The sequence below is a fragment of the Mauremys mutica genome, chromosome 13 (genome assembly GCF_020497125.1).
Source record: "Mauremys mutica isolate MM-2020 ecotype Southern chromosome 13, ASM2049712v1, whole genome shotgun sequence".
NCBI lineage: Eukaryota > Metazoa > Chordata > Testudines > Geoemydidae > Mauremys > Mauremys mutica.
The window spans coordinates 6,880,151-6,892,803 of record NC_059084.1 but is presented as its reverse complement, the minus strand read 5'-3'; the positions used below and the strand labels follow the sequence as shown (position 1 = coordinate 6,892,803).

At 36.2% G+C, this 12,653-nt stretch overlaps 1 protein-coding gene across 5 annotated transcripts in view; it reads right to left on the bottom strand.

Annotated features, from left to right (window-relative positions):
• DIDO1 (death inducer-obliterator 1) overlaps positions 1-12,653 on the bottom strand; it is a 102,578-nt gene that overhangs the window by 38,114 nt on the left and 51,811 nt on the right. The gene's annotated exons all lie outside the window — the stretch shown is intronic.

The following is a 12,653-nucleotide window of genomic DNA, read 5'->3' as shown; positions in this document are numbered from 1 at the left end:
ACCAACAGGACTCGTTTGTATGCAATTATAAATGGTTCATATTTAGCAATTTTATGCAGGTTTCCCAACGTTGCAATATTTGTGTAAGGATTTTCAGAACACATATGAAATTCAGTTACATGTGTCAGCCCAAAAGCATTTTACCCAACAGAAAATTATGGAAGATTTAATATACTTCTATATCTCAAATATGACTTTTGATCCTGTTGTAGCTTAATACATACTCATGACCTTGTGAATATAAAACATACACAAATATTTTTGCCACCATCATCCTCCCAACCCCCTCTAGCACCATTTGTCTAACTTAGATTGTAAACTTCTTCAGGCCGGGACAAGTGATGTGGCTTAAACAGTGTGATATGCAAATTATCCAATTAAACAATTCTAAAATATGAATGTCTATGGCTGAAGGGATTAATTTTATAGAAATGCATCAGTCCCAGCATTCTGGCATTTCTGAAAGCTTAAGAGGTGTTAAGATTTTTCTCTTCTACTTACAAAGACAGACGTGGTTAGCTGTTTTTCTAGATTTTGCCCTTTCTGTGGTTCACCTATTTTTTAAAAAAATCTGTTTTTGCTGAGGGAAAACGTGATGTCCACAGAACAATGGGGATAAAACAAATGTTTTTAGGTATTAATGATGTTCCTGAACCATCCATATTTCCCTTAAGAAGTGCCTTTTTGACCTAGTTGTTATAACATTCACAACAATTAAACACAGCAGCTGCTTTGAAAATGTTAATCTTTTGTCCAACAGACATTTTAAATTAAATTATGTAATAGTGCTTGACAAATGAAGTGAGATGTGATAAGCCTCAATGTGCATCATAAGGGAGGCTCATAGATTCCTATTTTGGTCCAGATTCCTAGTGGTTGTAGTATAGTAATTCCATTGAAATATCTGATCAGACTCAAAACTGAATAAAATCCTTTTATAATCATCATCCACAAAAGCATAGATATTTAATCACCCCATATTAAACTCTATGTTGACTAGGATTTTCAGGAGGGTCTAAAAGCAATATGTGATATTATTAATTGCTTTTTTCAAAGTAAATATTTCAAACACTAAGCTCTGGAACCTTAGAAGTGTTTTTCCCTCCCCATTACGAAAACTTTAGAAGTCTGATATAAAAATCATGATCTGATGTAAAACTGCAATGACTTTGTATTTTTACCATGTAGAGATAGCTGCTTTGTTTGGGAAGAATTTAGTATCTGATAATAACAAAGGATTTTTTTTCCTCCAGTGCTGGAGGATTTTTACACTGAATAATAGTTAATCAAACTGTAAAAAGTTACACAGCAATAATTAAGACAGCTCACTCAACAGAAAAAATTTATCTTACTGCAAATTTTCCTTTGAGTACTGTCATTTGGCTAAAAAATATTTATACAAATTTAGGAGTATACATACATAAAATGTATATGCAAATTTAGGAGTATTTATTTGTTGGTTACTCCTATAGATAAAAAATATTCATGATGTTTTATAAATGTACCAGGTTCAAAATGAGCCATGCTGAATTAAGGAATCAGTTTTAAGTTATATTAAGTGAAGTCTGTAGTGTTTTGACACATTTTAGGTAAGCATGCTATCAAATTCTTTTTAAAATATACTTCATACTAAAGTCAAAAATTATTACCTGAACAGCATTGACTACGGCTAGATTTTAAATATATATATTACACACACGCACACACACACTCATGAGAGTTGTATTATGGGTGACTTTCTCCATTATTGTGGAAGTGATAATGAAGGCATCTCTCTCTACCCTATATATTAACGGGAAGGGAGTTAAATACTTGTTCATCAGCACTTTAATAGAAAAAAGGAAACAGAGCTTGAAAGTTAATACTGTGCTCAATCCCTTACTTCCCATATTTAGTCTAACATCAGGCTGCTTAGGGTGGTTCGTTGCAGGCTGCCTTGGCATTGTGCCAATGGGAAAAAAAAAACCCCAAACCCCACCCTAAAGTAAAACATTGTCAAATATAAAACTTCAGCTTCTGAAATTGTTCAACCGATGTAGTGTTGTGAAAAAGATGCTGTAGCATCTTTTATTCTGTGGCACTGGCATTACTACTGAAGACGTAAAAATTTCTGAGTCAAGAGAGATAATTCTCCAGATCAGCAGACACCAGAAAATGAGGAAACAAACTTTAAAATTTCACAATACTTAACAATTCAGTCTACATCTTAAATTGTGGCAACTAAAAATTTCTACCTAAGGAGACTTCTTGATTATAGAACTTGGAAGTTAATAGGATTTCTCAAGCACAAACTTGTGTTTACTTTCTAATTCAATTTTATACAGATAGCTCAGTGACTTGAAAATACCTACTGATTACCTTAAATACTTATTTATTTAAAGGACACTGCACTAAACCATTTTAAGAAAAATATTCAAAATTTGATTCATTACAACAATCACCCACTAACTCCGCCCCCGCCCTGAGCTCACTCACCCCCCCCCCTTTTTCTTCCTATGACTGGCTACTTCACCGTGAATGAGCCCTCTAAATATGTTGCATGCAGTGTAATTGTAGCCGTGTTGATCCCAGGATATTAGAGACAAAGCTGGTACAATAAAAGATATTACCTCACCCACTGTATCCCTTGAAATGTGTTAACTATTTAAGCTGTACAGTTTATTTCACCTTGTATTTACCTTTGACACTCCTGAGTACATTTCCGAGGCCTGACGAAGAGCTGTGTGCGAGCTTGAAAGCTTGTGTCTCTCTCACCAATAGAGCCTGGTCCCATCAAAGATATTATCTCACCCACTTTGCCTCTAACATCCTGGGACCAACACAGCTATCACAACACTGCAGACAAGTTTTTCCATTGTTATTTTATTTCCTTCCACGGAAGTCTGGCTGTAGAAACCCATATTTTCTGAAAAATCTCTGCATTTCTGTTTAGTCAGGTAGGTCTGTGTTATCACCATTCATGGGATTTCATTTAATAATCCCTCTGATTTTAGTTTAGTAAGCTGTGTGCAACCATCTAGTTACTACAAACTTTTATCACTTAAAAATTAAATTCACTTCAGCTTACCAGAAAGGGAGGGAGGGAAGAGTTGTTGCCGTTTTTGTTCCTTTTTAGTTATCTGAATTATTGTTCCATCAAATATTAAATTTCTTGCTATAGTTCACACTAACAGTTTTAAACTGTATGGCCATAGTATAATACACACTGAGATACAGTGGTGAGGAGTCGATCATGAATATATATAAATATATTTTAAAAATGGGGAGGTTTTTGCAGGTCTTCATAAAATTTGTAATAACCCCTCCTCCAGAACTGTAACAGTACAAGACATTACTTGAAAGAATATTTACAAATAATCTTTTTGTGGCTGTGGAAGGTAAGTTTAGTAATTATTCACTGTGAGAAGTGCTGGGGGGAAATCATTGGAATGGGGTAATATTGCTGAATGTAGAACTCGGTATTACTTTCTACTGCTGATCTTATCTATTCACTACAGTTATGACACTCACCACACTTAGGGATATGGATCACTTTACAGGAGTAAGTTAAAAAGCGAAAAATGTCCCAAGCATAGTCTACCCTTAAAAGTTGTATCAGCGTAGCTACATTGTTTAGGGGTATGAAAATATCCACATCCCTGACTAGCAGAGCTACAACGGAAAAGTGCTTTCATCGACATCACTAACATTGTTCAGGAAGGTGGCATTCCTACACTGACAGGAAAACCTTCTCTGTCAGCATAGGCTGCATCTACTACAGTGGGAGTTTAAGCTGGCTTAGCTGTTCTAACAAGGCTATGCCGGCATAGGTTCTGTAGTTAGACATTGTGCAAGTATAGGACATAAAACCACTACATGCCATTGCCACACAGCAACTTTAAAAAATAAAGAGTGAAAATTCCTTGCCAGCAGGCTTATTTTTGGGTACCACAGCCAGCAGTTTGTGAACAGGATGAATGGAGCTGTGCTTTTTGAACATGGCCGGACTGGAATGCAGATGTATTTCTGGCAGAAGTAAACTTCTAAGGAGAGGACCTAACATTGGAAATGCCATGTGCTCCTGACTCCCGTTAGCCTCACCCTTAGATTTGGTAGGTTAAGGATTCTGGATGAGTGCAGGTGGTGTGGCAGGTCATACAGGGTGCACCAGCCTCCAAGCCTACATAGGGGTTATGTAGGTCATATCCAGTATTTTGATTTCATGCAAAAGTTAACTGGCATCCTGTGCAGAGAACAAGTGTAATATGTTTTTGCCAATCCATCTTGCTCGGAGGCAGGTAGCTGCATTGTTTCCAAATGAACTTTACTATTATGTGCTTCAGTAGCCTAGCCTAAACTGGTAGGAAAAGGCACTCTCAGTCAAAGTTGAAAAAGGCATCCCTGATCACTTAGCTAAGAATCCAGGGCAGCAATTAGTTGAGTAAAACTCAGAGATTGTTAACTGTTTTATCAATGGGTGGGCAGGCTCCCTCAGTTTTGAATATTCCTAGATTTTGCCATTTCCACTTTCCTTTGCCACTCAGCATCATCTACATCTTATCTGACTGATGGTAAACCAACCAGCTTTCAGGCAGCTGTGGTGTGCACATCTTCTTGCAGGAATGACTAATTATGGGAATAACTGTCTGAACAAAATTATACTTTAAAAAAAAGCCATCTCTTTGAAGAGCAAGGGCTGTTGAATTCTCAGGCAAGCATGTTTTTTTTAAATAAGAAAATAAAAGTGAAACCCTTCAATTCATTCACATACAACTGAAAACTGAAATATATTGCTCAGCTGGTGCTTTAAAGGTCAGTTCTAAAGCACTCCACAAAGAGAAGTTACTTACCAGTAACTGTAGTTCTTCAAGTGTTGCCTCTGCATAGTCTCACAGTTGGGATGTGCACCTGGCACCTCAGAGCTTCAGAAACTTCTAGAAGAGACATGCCTGTAAGGTGCCACTCAAACACCTTCCTGGGGCACTGAACATTTAGTGCCCAAGGCCATATAAGAAGGTGCAGCCAACAACCGTCTCAATTCCTTCTTTTCCGTGATCAGAGGAACCGTTCCTATGCGTGAAGTCTGTTTTTGTCAGACTTCTTGTCATTTCTCTCAAAAAATAGTTGTATATAGTTAGCTTTTACTTATTTTACAGTATCATTTTTAGGCAATTTTAGTATTTGTGTGCCATTGTGCACTTGGGGATTTGGGCTAGTTCCTACTATCAAAACTGAGTCAGATCCTAATAAATCCAGATTTAAAAAGGTATGCCTCTTGCCCCTCTATTTTTCTCAAGTCAGATGTCCATATCAGGTGTCTGGTCTGCCGCAAGATGTCAATCCCTAAACTGGTGCTGTGTGCTAGGACTTTACAACCCAGGTACTGAAATGGTAACTAGTCTCCATTCTCACTTGATTGAGTAAACACTGGAGCTAGGCCGTGTCTACACTGATGATTTGTCATGCTGCAAGCCAACAACATAGCTATGCAAATGCAATTCTCTAGTGTAGACAGACAAAGCTACCATGTGCAGTTACAGCTTGCTCCCTGCTTGAGATCACCTTATAGCAGTTTACCCTGTCTACACTAGGGGATTAGACCTGTGCAACTGGCCTCCCTAGTTGAAATGGGGGCAATACCTGCTGTAGACAAGGCCTTAGTTTTTTTCAGAACCACTTGTGTATTCAAGGGACAGTATAGGACATCTTCAGCTCCAAAGCCTTCTGCACCCAGATCAACACAATCAACAGAATCCAACAGTGGAAATATACAAGAGACCACCTCAAAGAACCCCTTTTATTTGGTGGAAGGGAAACGGGGGGGGGGGGGGGGATTTCCCATTGGTTATACAACCAAGTGAACAATATTAGTAAAAAAAAATGCAAACAGCAATATAGGGTGGTGAGTTTTTTAATCAAATTTCCATCGGTATCGAACGAGTAGAAAAGAACCACCCTATGAGCCAGACTGTGCCCGACACTTGTGCCAAGCCTCCTCCTTCACTCTTGTGGCTCCTCACGCAGGAGCCAGACACACAGTGTGATTGTGGAGTGCTGGCCTTCTGCCCTCCAAAAGCACCCAGGATGACAGCTGCTTGAAAGGGGGAGTAGGATGCATGTGCCCTCGCCCCCAAAGGTGGCAGGGCTCCAGTATGTATTTTCCCAGAGTACTGGCAGAGTCCTCTCAGGTACTCTGGATGCAAGATTTCCCCTCTGCACCACCCTCAATAGTTTTTACTTATGAAGTGCCCTAGTCCTCAATTATTATTAATAATGTATCATGGGCAATTTGCACAGTGATAGCCCTGTACTGTGCCTTCTATTTCTTAGGCACTACTCTACAATGCTAGGGACTCATGGTGGACAAGTAATAACAGATCCCATGGAATGAGATAGGTTTGAATCAGGAGACTGGACATTCACTTGTGGGGACAAACAATGACAGGGTGGATCTTCTTCTCTATCTGCCTAGGCAAAATGCCTCTGCTACTAGCTCTTAGGCCTTGGCGACATACAAACTTGTACTTATTTAATTACTAAAGGTATAGAATCATAGAATATCAGGGTTGGAAGGGACCTCAGGAGGTCAAATGTTTTAAATGTATGTTTTAAAACTGGTTTAGTTAAACTAGTGCAAGTTTGTGCAAAGACATTCTTATTTCAGGTTGAATGTGGCTTATTTTTGTTTAAATTAAACCTGTAGAACAAAATTAAGCTAAACCAAACTAAGCCACTCAAACTGAAATAAGCATCTACACACAAACTCACACTAGTTTAACTACATGGTGCAAATCCCTTTGTCAACACTGCTACTGCAGCTTAAGAGTAGCTTGTTTCAGTTTACTTTAAACCTGTTTCTAATAGTTTAAGATAAGCCAAAATAAAGGTACGTACAACCTTCTGCACTGGTTTAAACTAAATTTGTTTAAACTAAATTTGTTTTAAAATCACATCTTACGTTGAACTAGTGCAATTATGTGTAGACATGCCTTAGTTAAAATGGCACAAGTCTGTGAGTATTATAGGTTTTCATCCCACCTTGTTACCCTCCACTCCCATTATGTGTACACTGCTCCTCTCTTCCAGCCTTTCCTCTTTTTTACATTGTATGGTATATTTTCCTTTCCCTCCTCACCCATGCCACCTTCTACATGATAACATTTTTTTATCAATAAATAAAAATAAAAATACAAGAACAATTATCACATGCACATCAGACTTTTGATTTTGGGGCTCCCATCTCACTGCTGTCCTTTGACAATGTCTCTTCACTTTGTTACAGTTGTGTACGAACAGAAGCAACCCAAAAGCCCTTTGTATCTGGAATCCTTTGATGACAACTTGTGTGAGTAAGCACTACTCAGCCTGTGGATAAGGCTCAGATCTAGACAGAGGCAATGATTAACCTACGCCATAGAGGAGGCAAAGAAAAATGGAGGCTAACGTAATCAAGGGCAGAGTTTCATAAATGTTGCCCCCTTGCTTCCCAGTAGGAGGCACCATAAAGTTGGCTGTCCCCTAATCCACTGTTGTAGGATGGGAGGAGAGATGTATGGCAAATTTTTGCCTGACAGAGCCCCTTTCAATGAACTATTTTTGCTTTAAAGTCCAATTCATTAATAATTTATAAGAAATACTACTATCAAATAGAATATTGCAATTAATGGCTAAGAATTCATACTAAATTAGTAGTTACAGCTAAGTTGCAGCTAAGTCAACAAATAGTTTATTGGCTTTGTGATCGAAAACTTAACTCAGTGACTTATATCACAAGATCCAACATATGAATTTAAAATAGTTTAGGTTTAGTGTACACACTGGTTCATCTAATAAAATATATTTACTATGTCTTGTAAGTTCTCCTCTTACTACCAAAAGGCGTTATGATTTTATATAAGTTATGTGTGCTGTGACACAGCTGATAAGTGAATAATCAGCTTTAAAATTAGGATACAGGCAGACCTTTACCTTCAGTTTTCTCCTCCTTCTGATTAATCTTCCAGCTTGAAAATGATGAAAGATTTGCAGCCGATTTCCACTTAAGTAAAAATGGCAAAAATTCATTTTCTCTTCCAAATGTTCTTCTACTACCAAAGAACCTGCATTGAAGTCTTTAGATATGTGCATGTCGACATGCTACTAAATGAACTTTGACATCAGCAAGTGGTCCAGCCACCACCTACGTTGTTATAACCAAAATATTTGATATCTCCTCAAGTCTTCTGTTTCCCACATATACACATTCTGTAATTAAGTGACCTTTACAAAAGATGTTAAATACCAATGAAGCAATTTAATTTTTTTCCCTCCAGTTGACGGGTAAGTTATGACTTTATATACTGAATTAAAAATGTAACAGTTGGCTAATTTGTCAGAAAGTAACACACTTTCTCTTATTTACTATAGGACCAATAATGAGAGAACTACTATTCATCACTGACATTCTTTAGATCCGTTCTGAGTCATTCTCTACTTTAAATCTTCATTTGACAATAATTCTCTGAAATTTTTGTTGTTGTAGATATTAACTGCTTCAACTAAAAAAAGTAAAGCTTTATAAACCTTTCAGAATGCTGCTCAACTAAATATTATACAAGCAAGACTGCACTCCTAGCCCACCTGACATATGAGGATATCAAAAGGCTCAAATGACTAAAAGAAAAAATAAAACCACGAGTATTAAAACCTTGTGGTAGACTTTAAAAGTAGTCTAGAATATTTGACAAGACCACAGCTTTAACATAATATGCAGATTTTCTGTATTAAATATAAATTTGGATCCAGACATCTTTCAGATGTGTTTCTTATTTCAGGATCCGTCATTTTTCATTTTACTGTGATTATCTATTTTGTACAAGTTTTCAAACACACTGGGCAAACAAGGGGCAGATCACACGTAAAAATATACATATAATTTACAATTCACTGTTAAGTTGAATGACAACCAGCTATATCAGTGCCGTATGATCCGGAGCTCCATCTTCCATCTGGAGATTTTTTTTTATGAAGTGCACTGACAATTCACTTATTCCATTTATCTAAGAAAATCACCCCTCGCCCCCACTATTAATTCCTACGAACTCAATGCATGACATATTAAAAACGACAAAAAATAAGGACAATAGCTCTTTTGTAGAGCCAAGTAAGCAATGGATATTATCCTCCTTTGCGATCCCATATTTTTTATAAAAACCTTATGAATTAAATATCAAATCAGTAGACTAAAGTCCCTCCCTCAACATATGCATTAAAAAGTTAACTCTTTTTAGAAATGCACTGTTTTTATAAAACATGGCAGACGATTTTTAAAAGGTCATAACTTTATCAGGTTATTTTAGAAATCATTTTGTTGGGGCTGTGTTTTTCCTGCTTGAAAGATAATCCACTGGATAGACATTTACACTATTTTGCTATTTCATTTTACTTCTACTTTGACAAGCCCTGAAACTTGAGGGCTTTAACAACCATTTGATATAAACTGAAGGCTAAGGGTACATTAAAGAAACATGTCCTGGCAAAAGCATTAAAATACTACCGATTCTCTCATCCACGCCGAACCTGGATCTTTGAAAACCCTTGTTTCACCTTCCCCAATCTCAATGACCCTTATCCTTGTAGCGATTAAAAATTAATTTTGAAATACATTTTCTATATATGTAGTGTACTGGATGCTATGAGTAAATGCGGATCAGCTACTAAAATAAACAGGCCTAATTTCTGAAAAAGAAAAAATGTGTATATTTACTTCCCCATAGCTGTACAGCCTAAATACTGCCTACATCTTCAACACAAATAAATAAAATGTATTATTATTCTTCTGGCATCATATGTGCATGATGCTTCCCAGTTAATTAGTACAGGTGAACCAATAAAGCCAATGATTTCCATTCAGACTGTTAAGATGTTAGACAGTGTAAACCAATACTCAGCCTGTATGTTTGGATGGATTTAATAAATTGCAAGTAGGGCCTAATTTCTCATCACAAAATACTATGAATCTGAAAATCCAGGGGAATCTTGAAGCAGCCATTGTAGTGGGGGTTGGAGGGAGGAGGAGGAATCTTTAGAACTGTGTGTTGCGTGCTTCAAATAACCATGTTACAAGTGTTTCTGTATATGAACCAAATTCAAAGGTAGAGATCATTTTTATCATACAAGTGTACTGAATCCCACTCCTACCCAGATTATTTGTCAACATTTAACAGAGGACTAAAGAGATTTGGCTCTCTCCGTCCTGCCACCCAATAAAATCATTGTCATGTTAAAAGGTACTGAAATCTTACATCCACCAGCTAGTGCAACAATATTTAGCATACAGTATAGCTGCATTTTATGCATGTGCTATATTGACTGAAGGAAAGACTAATTTAGGGTCTGAACAAAGACTGATCCTTCAACCCTCAGTCACTGAATTTACTCATTTGACTCCTGTAGGACAATGTGGGCAATTAAGGGTTTGTCGCATGAATAAGGATTTGCAGGATCAGGGCCTTAGCTTGAGGGTAGAGAGCACCTACTTAGGAGAATTTCCATTTCAGTTCAGTACAATGTAAATATATATATACCTATGTACACTAAACAGAATAAAGCATACACTACCTTACTTTTACATTTTAACCATTTGTAGAAGTTCCCTAAACAAAGAGGCTGTGATTGATGTTTCTTAGGAGACACTATGGATCACTTCAATCACAAATTATTCTACCAGATTTATCAACCAAAAATGAAAGAATCTTTTCCACAGAAAAAAAAATTATATTTGGTAGTTTAGTAATGGTACAAACAGAATCCAAGACATTTGTAGAACTTACCTTAATTAGAGCAATCTAAAATTCCATCCCTATTGGCTGATTAGAGAACTCTTCATCTGGTATATACTGAATTATCTTGTATTCATTAATAAGGCCTGGTCTACACACACATTTTGTACCGATTTAATTTTCAGTTAGGGGTGTGCTATTCTGTCAAAACAGTTAAATCAGTGTAACCCCATGTCTGGATGCAGTTATATCTCAATAAAGGTACCTTATGCCAATACAGCATTTTCCCTTAGAGAAATAAGCTATACTGATACAAGCAAATTTATACTGGTGTAACTGCATCTATATTAACCAGGTTGTACCACATACAATTATAGTAGTATATTATTATTAATTATTTGTATTACCGTTAAAGCAGATTTTTGAGTGTAGACAAGAGTTCATAACGGGCCCCTTTTTAGACAGAAAAAAACCCTGCTTTTTTAAACCTACAATGGTAATTTAAAATGCAACTCTGTAGTTGTTATGGGATATAAAGTATCAAAAACTATTAATTTAAAATCAAGTAGGAGAAAAAAGTAATCTCCAGAACACTATAAATACCATGTACTAAGGCTGCATTTCTAAAAGAAGTGCAGTAAAATAGAGCGGGAAGTTTACCTTTAAATGCAATATACTACAGTATTCCAGAGAAAGTCTAAAAAGTTGTGCATAATAATAAAGTAATTTTTCTGGGGAAATACTTGTGTTTCCTTTATGTTCAAAAGTTCTTTCACCTGAACAATCTAGGTCTCAAGATGAATTTCAAAATGAAAAATATTCACTTATTTTAAATGTGTATTTGTTAAGTTAATATATAATTCATGTGTTTAATAACCAGGTCTACTTCTGAAAATAAAAATTAAACCCCGATAAAAGGTGGCTAATAAAAGCTGGGAGAAAAAGTAACATTTGCATTCATTAAATTTCAAATTGAGAAAATATCAGTCACTAGACATCTATTTATCATGTGTTTTGAAATGTGAATCATATGATTTCACTTAAAATCCTATTACATTATAACACTATTTCACTGGAGTCAATCAAAAATGTGATAAAGTACAAAATCTATTTCACATTACAAATCGGTATTTACTTACCTTTATATGAGCTAACAAGAGGTTATGGATGCTATTCAGTACCTGCAAAATTATAATATGTAAGGCAAAATCTCTGCCTAATTTCCCTTTAGATGTTTCCTTGTGTGTGGATAATGTGTGAAATATGAACAATACAGAGATAACAAGGAAATAAAGGCCCCTTCCTCACTTAAGTAAAAGATGATCCTTAAAATATTTAAAGTAAATAAAACAAAACATCAGGAATCATAGACTCATAGATCTGGAAGGGACCTCGAGAAGTCACCTCGTTCAGTCCCCTGCATTCATGGCAGGACTAAGACGGAGAATTTGAATATAGTTGACAGTTAAAAATATAAAATATAAAAGGTCTGTAACAAACCCTGTTGAAAAATCCCGTCTTGGCACTAGCAATGCAAATGCAAAACTTGAGAAGCAAAGTGCCAAGGCTAGATGTATGATAATAAAATTTAAGTTAGTACAGTGAATTGTTGGTAACAGGGGCACCTCGTGTAACTTACAGTATTTTGAATTTAAGATATATATATAGATACTCACCTCCTCTGAGAACAGAAATGGTTATTGCCTTTGGAAAACATTTGGTAACTTACTCAGAAAGTTTACATTCAGAAACCAGTTGCATACACTTTGATATCAAAATTATAAATGAACCTTATAAAATTTCCCTTATACAAGTGTGTGAGAATCTTTGAAGGTGGAGAGAAAATGTGTGTGTCATATTAAGAAAAAGATACCAAATTTCCTAATCTTACAGAGCCAAGAATGGATGGGTATT